Consider the following 16,375-nt stretch of genomic DNA (forward strand, 5'->3'; position numbering starts at 1 on the left):
TGTGTGTGTGTATGCGCCAACGCAAGATCCTGCCAGAAGAGTGAGAGAAGAGCTCTGGACAAATGTAGAAGTGTGCATGGAAAAGTTTGGAAGGAATGAGAGAGTGTTTTGGATCGGTGATATGAATGGTAAAGTTGGGAATGTGAAGGTGGTGGAATAGCTGGTGAGTGGGGTGTGCCTGCTGAGATACATGAGAATGGGAGTGCGTTAGTGGACAATTGTGCTGGGAGGGGGTTAGTGGTAACCAATACCCTCTTCAGGCATAATGATCCACAGATATAAATGGTGAATGATGAGAAGGGTGGGTGGTGAACTGAATGAAAGGAAGGCACCAGTCGAGCAGGGCAGTACTCCCGAGGTGGATGGAAAGCTGATGACAGGGAGTGCTGGAGCTCCCGTTTCATCAGCCCTCAGGACTAGTTCCTAACCATCCCCCTTTGCTGAACTTTTTCAGTGTCTCAGTTACACAGAGAGTAGGCCAGCATGCTCTCCAGTACAAATTTCTCTAACTATCTTCACCAAACTACATGCACAGTACACACTACACTTCCTATTCAAAATTCACCAAAAATGGCTTCGATTTATCAAGCCTCGGAGTCCCCGGGGGGGGGGACCATAAATGCCCGCGCCATCAGCCCCTCTCCCGGTGACAACTCGAGGTGCCTGGAACCACTGTCTGACTCTCTTCTTCTTCATTTCTGCAACATTCGCGGCCTTTCATCTAACTTTCGCTCTGTTGAGCACCACCTCTCCTCCTCTAAACCTCACCTTCTTTTTCTAACGGAGACTCAACTGTCTGAAGCAACTGACAGCAAACCCTTTTCTGTATCCTCCTACTTTCTCTATACTCATTTCAAAGCCAAAGGTGGCTGTTGTGTATACATACGCAACGACTTATCTTGCTCTCGTGTTCCTGAACTTCATTCTTCTGAATTCTCCACTCTCTGGCTTCGGCTTTCCTGTCATTCTCTGACTAAATATATCTGTGCTGTTTACTTATCCCCTATTTCTACTGACTATCAAAAATTCTTCGACTATCTAACTTCTACGATGGAACACATTCTATCCATTTCTCCTTTCTCTGAAATCTCAATTCTTGGAGATTTCAATGTTCACCACCACCTTTGGCTCTCCTCTCCTTTCACGGATCCACCTGGTGAACAAGCCTACATCTTTTCTATCCTTAATGACCTAGACCAGCTTGTACAGCACCCTCCCCGTATCCCTGACCGCCTTGGAGAGAGCTCCAACATACTTGATCTCTTCCTCACAACTAATCCTTCTGCTTACTCTGTTAATCTTTTCTCTCCGTTGGGCTCCTCCGATCACAACCTTATTACCTTAACCTGTCCTTTCACTCTGGTATGGCCTGTGAACCCTCCAGGGAAACGTCGTCTGTGGCATTTTGGAGCCGCGGACTAGGAGGCCCTCAGGCAGTACTTCTTTGATTTTCCCTGGAATGATTATTGCTTCCATGGCCGTGAGCCATCTGAGTATGCCTTGTGCATTACGGAGGTTATTCTCTCGGGCATGTAAGCATACATTCCTTTCTCATATCCTTTGACTAACGCAAGAAAGCCTTGGTTTAATCACGCTTGTTCTAATGCTGTCCGCAACAAGGAGAAGGCCTACAAAGGGTACCGGAGCCAACCCACCCCTGAATCACATCATCTTTACGTTTCTGCCCGGAATTGTCCTAAGTCTGTTCTTCACTCTACTAAAAATAATTTCATCCATAGTAAATGCTCTCAACTCTCCAACTCGAATTCTTCCCGCTCCTTCTGGCACCTTGCCAAAAATCTTTCTAACAACTTTACCTCATCATCCTTCCCTCCTCTTTTCTACTCTGATGGTTCTGTAGCTATTTCTTCTACTGATAAAGCAGATCTCTTCGCACAGACTTTCTCCTCTAATTCCACCTTAGACGATTCCGGTGCTGTTCCTCCATCACTTCCCCCCTCTGACTTCCTCATGGCTGACATTAAAATTTCTTCAGTTGATATATTTTCTGCCATCACTGGCCTCAGTACTAACAAGGCATATGGGCCTGATGGGGTCCCTCCTGTTGTTCTCAAGAACTGTGCTTCTGTGCTTACACCCTGCCTAGGCAAACTCTTTCGCCTTTGTCTGTCAACTTGTACCTTTCCTTCTTGCTGGAAGTTTGCTCTCATTCAGCCAGTCCCTAAGAAGGGTGACCACTCCCAACCCTCCAACTATCGTCCAATTGCTTTAACGTCCTGTATTTCTAAAGTTTTCGAGTCAATTCTTAATAGAAAAATTTTAAGGTATCTTTCCTATCACAACCTTCTTTCCGATCGTCAGTATGGGTTCAGTCAGGGACGCTCCACTGGCGATCTTCTCACCTACCTTTCAGACTCCTGGTCATCCTCCTTTCGGGACTTTGGCGAAAGCTTTGCCATTGCACTTGACATCTCAAAGGCTTTCGATCGAGTCTGACATCAATCTTTAATTTCCAAACTGCCCTCCTACGGTTTCTATCCTTCTATCTGTGCCTTCATCACTAGCTTCCTTTCTGGTCGTTCTATAGCCGCTGTTGTAGACGGCCATCGTTCTTTTCCTAGATCTATCAACAGTGGTGTTCCTCAGGGCTCTGTCCTATCACCAACTCTCTTCCTTTTATTCATCAATGATCTTCTAAGCTGTACATCTAACCCTATCCACCCATACGCTGATGACTCCACCCTTCACCTTTCCATTCGGTTCCCGCAACGCCCATCTCAACAGTTACTTCAAGAAACAAGGGATGAGGCTATGGCACACCTAATGTCTGACTTGGCTCGTATCTCTGACTGGGGTAAAAATAATATGGTTGTCTTTAATGCATCTAAGACTCAGTTCTTACACCTATCAACCCGACAAAATCTTCCACAGGTATACCCACTAATGTTTAATAATATTCAGCTTAATCCTGCATCATCCTTGAACATGCTTGGGGTTTCATTTACTCGGGACTTATCGTGGAAAGATCATATTGCATCTCTTGTAAAATCTGCTTCCAAGAGATTGGGTGTGCTAAGCCGACTCCATTCTTTCTTTACCCCTGCACAATTGTTGACTCTATACAGGGGTTTTATCCGCCCCTGTGTGGAGTACAACTCTCATGTGTGGGGAGGCTCCCCACATACAGCTCTTCTCAATAGGGTGGAGTCAAAGGCTTTTCGTCTCATTAACTCTCCTCCTCTTACTGACTCCCTTCAACCTCTGTCTCTTCGCCGCACTGTTGCATCTTTATCTCATTTCTATCGCTACTTTAATGGTCACTGCTCCTCTGAACTGTCTGCTTGCATTCCTCTACGTCTACGACGGGCGTGTAGCACCCGTCTGGCAGCAAACTCTCATCCCTTTTCTGTCCAACTCTCTAATGCAAGAGTTAACCGTTACTCCCAGTCTTTCATTTACGCAACAGGTCAGCTCTGGAACTGTCTCCCTCTGTCTGTATTTCCTGCTGCCTATGATCTCCAATCTTTCAAACACAGTGTGTCCAGGCATCTCAAAATGATCGGATCTTGAATTTGGCTCTCTATTGTATTTTGTTTTTCTCTTGCAGGGAACTGTTACTGCGGGCTCATGGCCTTTGGTTCCTTCTTCCTCGCATAAAAAAAGAAAAATGTGTGTGTGGATGAAAGGATGCGAAGATGTGTAATGGATGCAAGAGCTTATAGAGGTTCGGGGAGTGGACTTTCTGACCACTAGTTGGTGGTGGCCAGAATTAGGATTCAAGTAAGATGGAAGAATAGAAGAAGGGAAAGACGAGAGGAAGGGGTAGTTGCAAGGAGAGTGGAAAGGTTATAAGAGGATGAGAAAAAGGCAGAGTATAAGAGAGAAGTGGAGGAACGATTGGGCAAATATGAATTGGAGCAGATGGGGGACGTGGAAGGTGTGTGTAGGATATTTACAGAAGAAATATGTGCAGCATGTGATGTGGTGTGTGGAAGGAAGAGAAGACGGAGGGGGGTGCAAGGAACAGCGTGGTGGACTGAAGAGGTGAGACAGGCTGTGGCACAAAAGAAGAAAGCATACAATGAATGGATGGGAAATAGGGGCGAGGAAGTAGTTGAGAGGCGGAAGAGAGAGTTATATGTAGAAAGAAAGACAGAGGTGAAAAGATTAGCAAGAGAGAGTAAGAAGAAAGTGGATGAGGAATTTGGAAGGAATTTGAGTGTAAAGTGGAGGGACTTTAAGAAAATGTTCAGGAAAGAGGTGAAAAGAGTAAGACAGGGTGGAAGTGAAGTTAGCAGGGGAGTGAAAGATAAAAATGGTAGATTACTAGTGAAGAAGGGAGAAAAAGTGAGCAGATGGAGAGAATATTTTAAGGAACTGTTGAACATAGAGGATGAAAGTAATGCGAGTAGAAGTGGCTGGGGAATGGCTGGGAGAAGGAGGGAGGTGAGAAGACAGGAAGAAATCAGTAGGATAGAAGTTGTGGAAACAATGAAGAAAGTTAAATCGGGGAAAGCCCCAGGAATTAATGGAGTTTGTGGTGAAATGCTGAAGCATGGGGAAGAGATAGTAGTAGAATGGATGTGGAAGAGGTGCAGATTGGCCTGGGAGGAAGGTAGCGTCCCGGAGGATTGGAAGTCAGGTATAATTATTCCCTTGTACAAAGGAAAAGGGGACAAAGAAGTGTGTGGTTATCATAGGGGCATTTGTCTTCTTAGTATAATAGGAAAAGTGTATGATAGGATACTTATTGACAGAGTTTGAGAAGGAACAGAGAAATTAGTTGGAGAAGAACAGGGAGGCTTTAGGAAGGGAAGAGGTTGTGTAGATCAGATATTCATTCTTAGATCTTTAGTGGAAAAGTTTCTAGAAAAGGGAAAGTTGTATGCAGCTTTCATGGATTTGGAGAAAGCATATGACAGGGTGGATAGACAAGGATTGTGGAAAGTGTTAAGAATATATCGAGTAGATGGGAAGTTGTTAAATGCTGTGAAGAGTATGTACGATGGTGTGAAGGCTGCAGTGCGTGTGGATGGTGAACTAAGTGAATTTTTCTCTTTGAAAGTTGGGTTGAAACAGGGATGTGTCATGTCTCCATGGTTGTTCAATCTGTACATGGATGGGGTAATAAAAGAGGTACAAGGTAGGGTAGTGGATGTTGGAGTGGCCCGGGTGAGAGAGGACAATGTTTGGAAACTCCCTGTACTGTTGTTTGCAGATGATACTGTGTTGTTGAGTGAAGACGAAGGGGAGCTGCAAGGCTTGTTGGATGAGTTTGGGAGAGTGTGTAAGAAGCGGAATCTAAAGGTGAATGTAGGGAGGAGTTAAGTGATGGTGTTTGAGAGAGGTGAAGTCAGTGAATGTACAGCGAGGTTGGACGGTGAGGAATTGGAGAATGTGAGTATGTTTAGGTACTTGGGTAGTGTGATGAGTAAGGATGCAGGTTTGGAGGGTGAAGTGCTTGAAAGTTTACAGCAGAGAAGAAAGGTTACTGGTTCTTTGAAAGCAGTGATAAGAAACAGGGAAGTGAGCATGGAAGTGAAAAAGTTACTACATGACAGTATTGTGATACCAACTCTAACGTATGGAAGTGAAGCTTGGACGTTGTTGGAAGGACACAAGCCAAGAGTGAAAGCAGTGGAAATGCGTTATTTAAGAGGAACCTGTGGAGTCACATGGAGAGACAGGCTGACGAATGAGGATATAAAGGAGCGTTGTGGTGTTGATGTGGATGTGATAGGAAGCGTTATGAGGAACACACTGAGGTGGTTTGTCCATGTGGAGAGGATGGAGGGTGAAAGACTGACGAAGAGAGTGTATGTGAGTGAGGTGGAGGGGAGAGGAGGGAGGGGGAGGCTGAGGATGAGATGAAGGGATGGGGTGGAGAGGTATATGAGAGAGGGGGGTGTGAGTTGGGAGCAGGGCAGTGAAATGGCGGGGGACAGGGCGACTTGGAGGTGATTTGTTTGTGGCCACGCCAAACGGGATTGAGGCGTCTGACAATAATATATATATATATATATATATATATATATATATATATATATATATATATATATATATATATATATATATATATATATATATATATTACGCAGAATAGAGAACAAAACAGTTCATTACATTGTTTGGATAATGTTTGGGTGTAGTGAAGTTGCAGAAAAATAAACCTCTACGTTTTCGGGAAGCAGTTTGATTAGCTATGTGCATATGCTGGCGGCAACGCAGCCGGGACCTTTAACACTGCGTAATCATTTTCTATTAACGACTGAAACTTCACAGATAATACCATAGTTCCATATGGCATTAATTCAAGTAAAACATGTGAAACTATCTTATACTTGTTGGTCACTACCAATGTTTTCATTTTTGCACAGACTAGTATTAGGTATGTGTGCAATATGCCTTGAAAATCACGTGGAGATACTAACAACGTTGTAACTAAGTTGTATATATATTTTTTCATACTTCTCTCATCGATCATGCATTTCTCTGTTATCCTGTTAAGAAATGGCTGAAGTGATAATCTCAAGACAAAGCAATGTGGTACTTGAGGAATTCATATTCTTCAGGAGTAATTTTTCCTATTCTGGAATATCACACATGAACAAATATTAGCATCATCACCAAAACAATATAAAATGAATATTCGCATCACTCTTTTCCACCACCAACATCCAGGATACACACACTCTCATGTGCTAGTTTTAGTGTTCCACAGAGCTATACAAGATTTAGCCACATTATTAATATGATATACAGTAGGCATAATCAATGCGAGAAGAGTGTTCAGTGATAATCCTGACATAATTATTATGACTGCAGTATTGATCTATGTCGTGACAAGACATTATTAGAGAAATATTGTTACTGAACTATAAAACCTTTGAACAATCGTGGAGGAGTTCTAATACATGTTGAAGAAATCACATTTTATTTTTCTTTACGTGTCCGACTCTGGGCAAAGGTTTCAGGGCCTATCCCCAAGTCCCAGTAGTCCTCCTACATCTCCACATGCCACCACTTTGGCGCTAACGCCCACCGACCATACTGGGTACATGCAGGGGTTGTCTCATACAGGATTGGTATTAAACTGTAATTCAGAAAAATACACGCATGTTCAAACACGTGCTTCCTTATGTGTCAAAATTTTCATGAAGGGTAATAAACTAATTCTTATTGGTGCAATTGGTATTTGGACTGCCCAAATTAAATGAAGAAATGATAAATTACTGAACGGCAAAATAAAATCAGAAAACAAGAACTTCATTGCTTTAGAGGAGTTCAGTATCCCAAAAAGTGACTGGAATCGTTCATTTACAGACTAACAAGCGAACAGGTTGATTGATGTGGAAGACGATGCATTTTTAAGTCATGCAGTGTACAGGCTGGCAAATGGTAATAATGTACCTGACCTTGTCCTAAGAACAAACAGAGCTGTAATTGACTTGTGGCATGTAACAAAAAATTTTATCAACAGTTATCGTAATATCAGACAAAACTAATATCAGCTGTAACACCAATGTCAAGAGGCTCAAGTTCCTAACATCAAACAAGTTATCTTCAAAAACATGAGAAACAAAATGCCAACACCAACTGAATTTAGTTACTGCAGGTGGAAAAACTGAAGAAATGAAGGAAACATTCACTAACAAATTAAAGTTTCTAGATTGAAAAAATATACCGAGAATCACCCAAAGATATAATTTCATTAATATCTCAACCTGAATGTCAAAGCATATTCAAGAAATCATTGGTCACAAAAGAAGAACCTATAAAAATATAACCATTCAGGATATCATGATGACAGTACCATCCATCCATCATCCAATCCTATGTTGCTCCAAGAGAAGCGTAGGAGCCCGGGGCTAGGTAGGTTGGTCCTAATATTCAAGATGAGGGTGATCAGCCTCACTCATCCCTGAATGGCATTACGTGAGCAATAAACCACAACCATCCCTTGGATATAAACCTGCACAGGCTCAATCCAATTGGAGCACCTTAATTACCCACTAAATCACCGGGCGCCATGATATGGTTATATGGTTACCATCCAGCGTAGGAAATGGTTTCCTGGTGTACAGTAAACTATTTGGCTTGTCATTCAGTGTAGAGTCACTCATAGGCAGAAGGAAGAGGAAAAAATGAAGGAAAGACAGAAGAGGGAGTGTAAAGTCACCCATGGGCAAATTGAAGAGAAAAGAATGAAGAAAAGAAAGAAGAGGATGGAAGGACGAGACGAAAGGGCAGACACCCAAAGCAGCACTACATCGAGTGAATGGATGGTGAGCGTCCCCATCAAATTGCAACAGCAATGCACGGAAACCATCCAGAAAGCCAAACGAGACTATAAGGCAAAGTCAAAACACCGATTTATTTTTTTCCACTATGTACTGAGCAGGAAAAATGGAAACTATAGGATAGGTTAAACTCAAAAGGCAATTTCCTTTGTGATAACCTACCAGAAGAGGCAATACTGAACAACTCGTTTCTCAGCAATTTCGCAAAAAAAGTGTAAACAATTCCAGTGGGTTTTCTCAGGAGGAAAAGATGATAAATTTTATCAAACAACAAAGTGACAAGACATGATTTATCAATCCTTAGAGTGCAAAGGTCCTCCTGAAAGGACTATGAATTTAGCTGTGACTGTCCTTCCACAAGACTGCGGGAAATTTCATATTTTTTAGGCTCAATTGTTCCTGTGTAACTTTTGTTTATTCTCAGGGAGTGATCACGTTGGACCCCCCTGCCTGCCTGAAAGTATTGCACTGCTCAGACACCCAATGGCCACCATGAAGTGAGGATGTTACTCTGTTTCTTCCCAACTACCTCACTTCAACCACTGCCCAATAGAAAGCGAAGTGTGCCCAGCCCAGCCATCAACGTGGTGCCACCTACAATCCACTTATACCTCTCACAACAACGCCAAGGGGGAGAAAGTGGAAGTGAGGACAAAAAAGGGAAAAATGTATACACGTAAGACTATGTGTAGTGCCAGTAAGTTAGGTTAAGATATAATATATGGATAATCTACATGTAAGATAGGTGTAATTTAGTAATTAAAATCAGTTTAGCATAAGTGTGAATATGTGTAATATAGTATAAGTGTAACATAAGTATAGTATCAGTGTGTATGTTTATTTTTTTTAACATTGTAGAAATAAATTAGGAGGTGGATAACTATGTATTATGTAAGTTGCATTAGGTATTACATCAGCCGACCACACTTCCTCTCTCTCCTTCCCTCCCCCCCTCTCCATAAAACACGCTGGTAGCAGAGTTTGGCGAACATTTAAATTACCCGAGTCTTCATATTCTTCCAATTAAGTAAATTCAAAGATATCTTTTAGTCCTAATCCATTCTAGAGATAAAAATACTGAGAAAGTGCCACAAAAGGAGAAGCAGTTCATAATATCCTATGTATTGTTAATCTCAAAATATCGATCATTGTGCGAAATACCAAACGAAGCTTAACCGACAAAATAACGTTCGAACGTCGTGACAAAAACCTAATATCAACTGATTAGATCATCATCGATAATGCAAAAATTTTCACCAACGTTGTAAAGTCTTTGTGAGACACTCTAAGCTTTAAAAAGGTCAATCCCAAAATGAGCGATAAAAGGCGTGCTTGTTAAATAATAACTTAGATGAGAGCACGCTATTAGCGCGTGACTCTACCATCAGTGCCCGTTCCATCCGCAGGTTATTGATAAAACCCTTATATTCTCCCCCTCCGTTGTTTTCACATTGAGAGTTTTGGAGATGAGAATAATTAATAGGTGTGTTCAATAGCAAAAATTCTTGTGTGACTCTACCATCAGTTCCTGTTCCATCCGCAGATCTTAACACCATGCAAGCCATAATCTGCCAGTCACGTCACCACACTTACAGACTTTTCATATCCCCCCCACCCATTCGTTGTGTTGGGCAAAAATCTATATAACTGTACATTAACATAGATCGGGGAGTTTTCTTTATTATAATTCATAAGGGGAATAATGTATCAGAGTGAATTTACTGGGATAAACTTGTGTTCTCATTCTAGGAAGATTTGTAAGCATTAAGTCAGGTCCTTTGAGTTTTACTGTTAACTGTACTGAGTGGTTATGAACAGGTCTAACCACTGAATTGAAATTTTATTGTTGTAAAGGGTACAGTGCGTATTATAAAGAAAGTGACATTTCATATTGTTTAGTATCGTTCCTCCCCGAGTCCGCCAGTGACCAACGAGGACTATGCCCGATGTAGCCCGCAGATCATTCTGGTTAAAGTGATGTTAGAGGAAATAGTAACGAGAGAAGTGAGTAAACAGAGTTTTAACATTTGTAATATCATTAAAATTAATGCAACATCCCAGTTCGGGGTTTCCAAGTATCATTCTCTGATAAGCATGTAATTGGCGGCCTGCAAGGTGTACTAGGGAGAAAAACAGATTCGTGAACCCGAGCCAACCTAAACATCACGCTACCTTATTCAGCCAAAAAAATTGATCCTAACTGTTCGGAAACATACCAGGTAATTCATTAGAATCTATTTCGAAGTAAAGGGGATTAAATCACACCAAATAGTACGGACTTTACACTAAAACAAGCCCGGTTCATTAATGGCATCCACGTTGTTCAGTTAAAAGGAATATTTCAAGGTCAATACATGGGTGCCTTAGCCACAAGGAAGATCTCGCTACTACACCTCCCATCCCCCCCATAATTTTTAATAAATCCCTTTTCTGTGCACTGATAACTAGAAATGTTTCAGAACTTTCATTGTTTTACTCAATTCCCATTATCATACTGACCCTATTAATAATCTCATCTTTAAATTCAGTACATTACACTGGTGGCCAGTGGTGATATTTAAGTTGCTTCTGCAATACATTAAAGATGACTTAAAAATTTTCTGAGCATCACATTAGTAGTATTAAGTGACGATACCCCCTGAAGTTCGGACCATTACACTGATGGCTAAACCGGTGGGACAATAAGTATTCTCCGTAACCAAGGTACACTAGAGGCCCGCCTAACCTTGTTCTGGAAACAGTCCAAGGTATTATGTTTAAAGTATCCCTAGTGGACCATAGTCAAACATCTCAATCGTTGGAGACCTCGGATGTAGAATTGAGAATATATTGAGCCTCTGGGGCAGGGGCAAAAATTTTTTTCTTTTTCAGATAACCGTATGAACAGGGTGCTCGAATGGAAACATGATCTGTGTATACTCTGGTTAAGGAGTAACGATATCAACCAAAATACAACCCCAGGTCGAGTAGTAAATGATATCAAACAAGTAGTAAGGGCTATAGAGAGTAACTGTGAGGCTATAGTTTGCATTTGCCTGATAGAGCCTAGATCTTACTCGGGAAATTTTCCGATTTCTACCACCAGCTACAGAACAGTTCAGAATGCTGTCAATAACAAAGTAAAGAGTACGATGAGAAACCAAGTAGTCTAGTTTAACATGGCATATTATATGGGAGCTTTGGCAGATGGGATGCACTGGACAGATGAAGGGAGAAGTAGGGTGGAGGATAAATTGTTGACTGTGATCTGGGGACACGTGGCAAGGCAGGATGCATAGGCTTAAGGTGAATGGCCATAAGCCATAAGTGACGGAAGATTCTCTCATATAACGAAGTTGTAGGGAGCGCTGATTTCCCCCCCCCCCCTCCCATTATTGTCGAGTGTAGTTTCCCCCTTCCTCTTTTCATTATGAGTAGACACGGTACTACCAGTTACAGACCTAAGCCTGAGGAAAGGGAGGATGAGCGATCAGTAAGGGATAAAATAGCGAGTGAACTAGAAGAGATGGAGACGCCATTACCCCGTGCAAACCCTTTTCAACCATTTCATTCAACCTCTCACTTGTTCATGAGATTGAAGGAGGACGGTCTCACTAAGCCCCGGGATATTCCAATTCTGAAACTCCACCAGCTGCAAGGACCTCGTTGCACTGGCCAGATTAGAGATGTTCTTCTAGCTAGTGGAGCAATGTGACCAAAACAATTTCACCTGTATGCAAATTGCTAAAGGTAGGGTCAGTTTGAAGTTAGCCATATTCATACACAACCAGCAAAGAACCATCAAGCAGACTCCTGGTTAACACTTAAAGATCTCCTTAGGACAGAGTTTGCAATGGAGTTCAGTGTCGATCGAGCATGACAGGAGTTGGAGTCGATGAGCTATCGATGTGGAGAATCACCCAAGGCTTTCACCCATAGATTCATTTGTCAACATGCAGTAATCGAGTCAAAGTTCCCGAGTGAGAAATTTCCTAATCGAGATAAATGGATAAAGAAGAAGCTATGGTATGGCTTACCTTCCGCTTCACGTGAGAAATTGGAGGGATTTCTAGATGACGAGTACCCATTGCGTGAATTCCTGGACCGTAATGAACTTGAATGACAGTTACTAGCAGAGGCAGTCCCCTCAAATCAACACAGTACCAGTGAAGGATAGTAATGTCAGGGAAAAAGCCAGCACATGTTCTACCCGTTCTATGGTGGAAACTAAGAATGAAATGGAAGAACTGAGACCCCAAGTGTGGGAAGTGAAAACAAACTTAGAGCGTGTGAATAAGAGACAAATAAGTGATCAAGGGACCTCCTGCCGAAATTATTGTAGTCACTACCAAGCAACATCCCACACTTTGCAAGAGTGCTGACGAAAACCCCCACCTGGTCACTGTTTTGACTGTCGCAGACACGGATGTCATCGGGGAAACCATGGGTGCCGCGGATGTAAGCAGGAAGCCCGAAATCATGCTAATTCCAACACAGACATCTCCCAGGACCCTAATCTGAGAACATGACTAACTGGTGGTCATACCTCTCCCACCATTAGTATCAATGTCAATGGGATGGTGGTAGAGGCACTAGTTGATACAAGCAGCAGTTACACGCTAATAAAGGAATCGACTGCCAAGCGAGTAGGAGGAGAAATAAATTCACGGCGGAACCCTCCTCGACTACAAAGGGTCACAGGTGCACCTTTGGGAATTTTAGGAATGCTGTGGACTGAAATTGGGGTCGATGATGAAAAAACTCATAAACAGTGGTTCCCGGTAGTACCTAACTCATACATCAATGCTGACCTACTCCTCGGGTGTGACGTACTGAGTCAAGCCCCCCTTATTTGGGACTGCGAAAAGAGAGTCATGGTATGGGAAGGCGCCCCTTATGTAGTGAATCACATTCCTCACCAGAAGAGCAAAGTTAAAAGGGTAAACGTGAACCCTGTAGTGGTCACGAATTCGTCATAACTTTTCACTCAAATCAGGCTCCTTATGGTGGTAAAGCTTAGTCCCTATCAGTCCAAATTCGTGTCCGTCTACGTAAGAGAAGGCCCAGGTACTAATATGATTGTCCACCCACAAGCCAAATTCAGTCATAACAGTCACCCCTATCTACTTCAAGTAAGTTCAGAAAACACCACCTACCTACCGCTCACGAATGCCACTAAGCAGGAAAAGGCATATGAGAAGGGCACGATTGTTGGGTCTTACGAGAAAATTGACAACTCTCCCTGTAAAATTAACAGCACCACCCATATCCATAATGACTTGCTGCTGCAAGATGATCAAGTGAGAGAGAGCAGGACAAGTGAACAAAGGTTAAAAGAACTCATCGAGAGGAAAAAGTGACAACATCTCACCAAGGCTCAACGTGAAGACCTGTCACAGTTAATGCTCAGTAATGATCCCCTTTACCTCCTTGACAAGAAGGAGTTAGGATCCATTAGTGGCCCTCCCACTCACATTAAAGTGAATGATCCCAAGCTCAGTCGTGGACCACGGTACCGTTACCCAGAGCACGCCAGGCAGATCATTTCAACCATGCTCAAAGACATGGAAGAACGGGAGATCATAAAACGATCAACAGCGGCCTGGTTCTCGCCGATTGTGCTCGTGAAAAAACCTGATGGTAGTAAGTGGATGTGTTTAGACTACCGGCACTTCATCAAACATCTCACCACTGACATTCATCCCCTTCCTCGGTTGGAAGAATTAGTTGAACAAGCGGCTGGTCATCAATACTATGTCACCCTTGATATGCGAGAAGTTTACTTCCAAATCATGCTAGATGAATACAGCCGCGACCTCACCACTTTAATCGATGGAGTTATTTTGTATAGAGTCAGACAGCTCCCACTTGCACTTAACTGCTCCCCTGCGATCTTTTCCAGGTGGATGGCCTCAGTACTTGCACCATTCCTACAGAAAGGATGGATCAGACATTATTTGGATGACTTGATTCTCTGGGCTCCAGACTTTCCTACTTTACTAGATCACCTGAGGCAACTTTTCCAGTTATTTGCAGATAATGGCGTAAAACTGAATCTTAGTAAGTGAACATTTGGTCTTAAAGAGGTTTCCTTTCTGGGTCGCAAAATCTCAGCAGAAGGAAGTAAACCCGACCCGAAGAACATACAGATGATCGCGAAGATGAAGGCATCCACTACAGTGAAAGAAGTACGTCGTTTCCTAGGCATGTGTGGTTTTTATAGAGAGCATATCCCCTCTTGCTAAAATTGCAGTGCCTCTTATCAACCTAACTATATCTCGAGTAACGTTTATCTGGACGGACGAAAGCCAGAAAGCCTTTGAACATCTAAAGTCTTGCCTCATCAATAGCCCTGTCTTGGTTAAAGCTCAGGTAGAACAACCATTCATACTCACTACAGACGCCACTAACACTCAACGTTGGCAGAGTCTTGAGACATATTCAATCAGATGGTACCAACAAACCGATCGGGTATTTCTCTAAATAGCTGAACCCTTGTGAGACTTCATATTCAGCGACAGATAAAGAGGCCCTAGCTGTAGTCTTTGCATGTCATAATTTCCATCATTATCCGTGGGGTGCCCGTAGTTACTGACCACCAACCTCTCACTAGTATATTCAAATGGAAGACTATAACCTCGAATGAACCGGTGGATCCTAGACATGCGAAAATATGGCTATGACATCCAGGATCTCATGAGTAAGAACAATTTTGTAGCAGACAAGTTGTCACACCCACTTCGAGTAGTAGTCCATCCACCGGAAGCCACTTGGCTCGGGTTAGAACGAGAACAAATGAAGCCCATCAAAGAGAAGAGCCTGTGTGGTAAGAACTAGTGCGATACCTCGAACATGGAGTATTTCCGATCAAACAACTGCCTAAAGCTACTTTAGATCAATTTGATCTCATGGATGAGGTGTTATACTTTGTGAGAGAGAAGGTAGATGGAAGCCTTCATTACAGTCTCATAGTCCCTCGTGCGTTCGTTAATCAAGCTCTCCAGCACGCACACGAATTGTCAGGTCATCTCAGGCAAAAGAAAACGACCAAGAAAGCAGAGGAGTTATACTACTGGCAGAATCTCAAAGTCGATGTATGTGAATATGTTAAGAAGTGCATAACTTGACAAAGATTCAAAGGGGACACTGGACTGCAGCAACAGTGGAAAGAATTGCTTCCAGTGAATAAGCCATTGGAGAGGACTGGAATAGATCTTACTGATATGGTTGCTGGAACCCAGGGTTACCAATATGTCCTTAGAGTAATAGACCATTTTAGTCGTTCTGTTAGGTTCTTCCCCCTGAAGACCAAACATACCACACACGTACCAGACAAACTGTGGCAATACGTGGCAGATTACGGGTCACCTTGCAGTATTGTCCTGGATAATGGAGGCGAGTTCACCAGTAAAGACTTCCTGAAGTTCTGCCAGCAACATCCAATCACCATATACTACATGACCTCATACCATCCTCAAGACAACTGTGTCAGAGAGGATGCATCGTACCCTCATCTGTGCTCTGTGCCTTATGTCCAGGACACCCCCTTCGATGGCCCCAACTGCTCCAACTATGTCAGATTGTCATGATCTAAGCTATTCACACCTCAACGGGACAGCAGCCATACTTCGCGTTCTTCTCCTGCCATCCTACCAGACTGGTGAATGCACGACTTCCCTAGATCAACAGCAAAGAAGACGAGTTGGCCACTGTGCACACTCTTATTAGGGAAATGCACGAGAAGATGGCAAGCCGGTACCGAGCCATAGCGAATCAGAGAAGGAAGACTGAGACTGTCGGTGTGAGAAGCTTCGTGTGGGTCAAGAAGGAAACAGTGGTGCCAGGCACATGTCGGAAGTTAAATGTGAAGTGGGATGGTCCTTATCACGTAGCAGAATTGTTTTTGGATGAAAGTGTCTTTATAATAGAGAATGTTTTTACTGGAAAACGATTGCACAGAGCTGCCAGGCATGTGAAACCTTATTATGGTGATGAAGAGTAGCTGTTGGAACCCTTAGAAAGTGCCTTTAAACCTGACCCAGTGGATGACTTATTGCCACCCCGTGAAAGACAGCCTTCCCACCGACTCATTGAGGAATGTTAAGTCTGTAAAGGTTAAAGAGGATAACGGTTTA

The sequence above is a fragment of the Coenobita brevimanus genome, chromosome 15 (assembly GCF_032717465.1).
Source record: "Coenobita brevimanus isolate Jiangsu-jjx chromosome 15, ASM3271746v2, whole genome shotgun sequence".
NCBI classification, from domain to species: domain Eukaryota; kingdom Metazoa; phylum Arthropoda; class Malacostraca; order Decapoda; family Coenobitidae; genus Coenobita; species Coenobita brevimanus.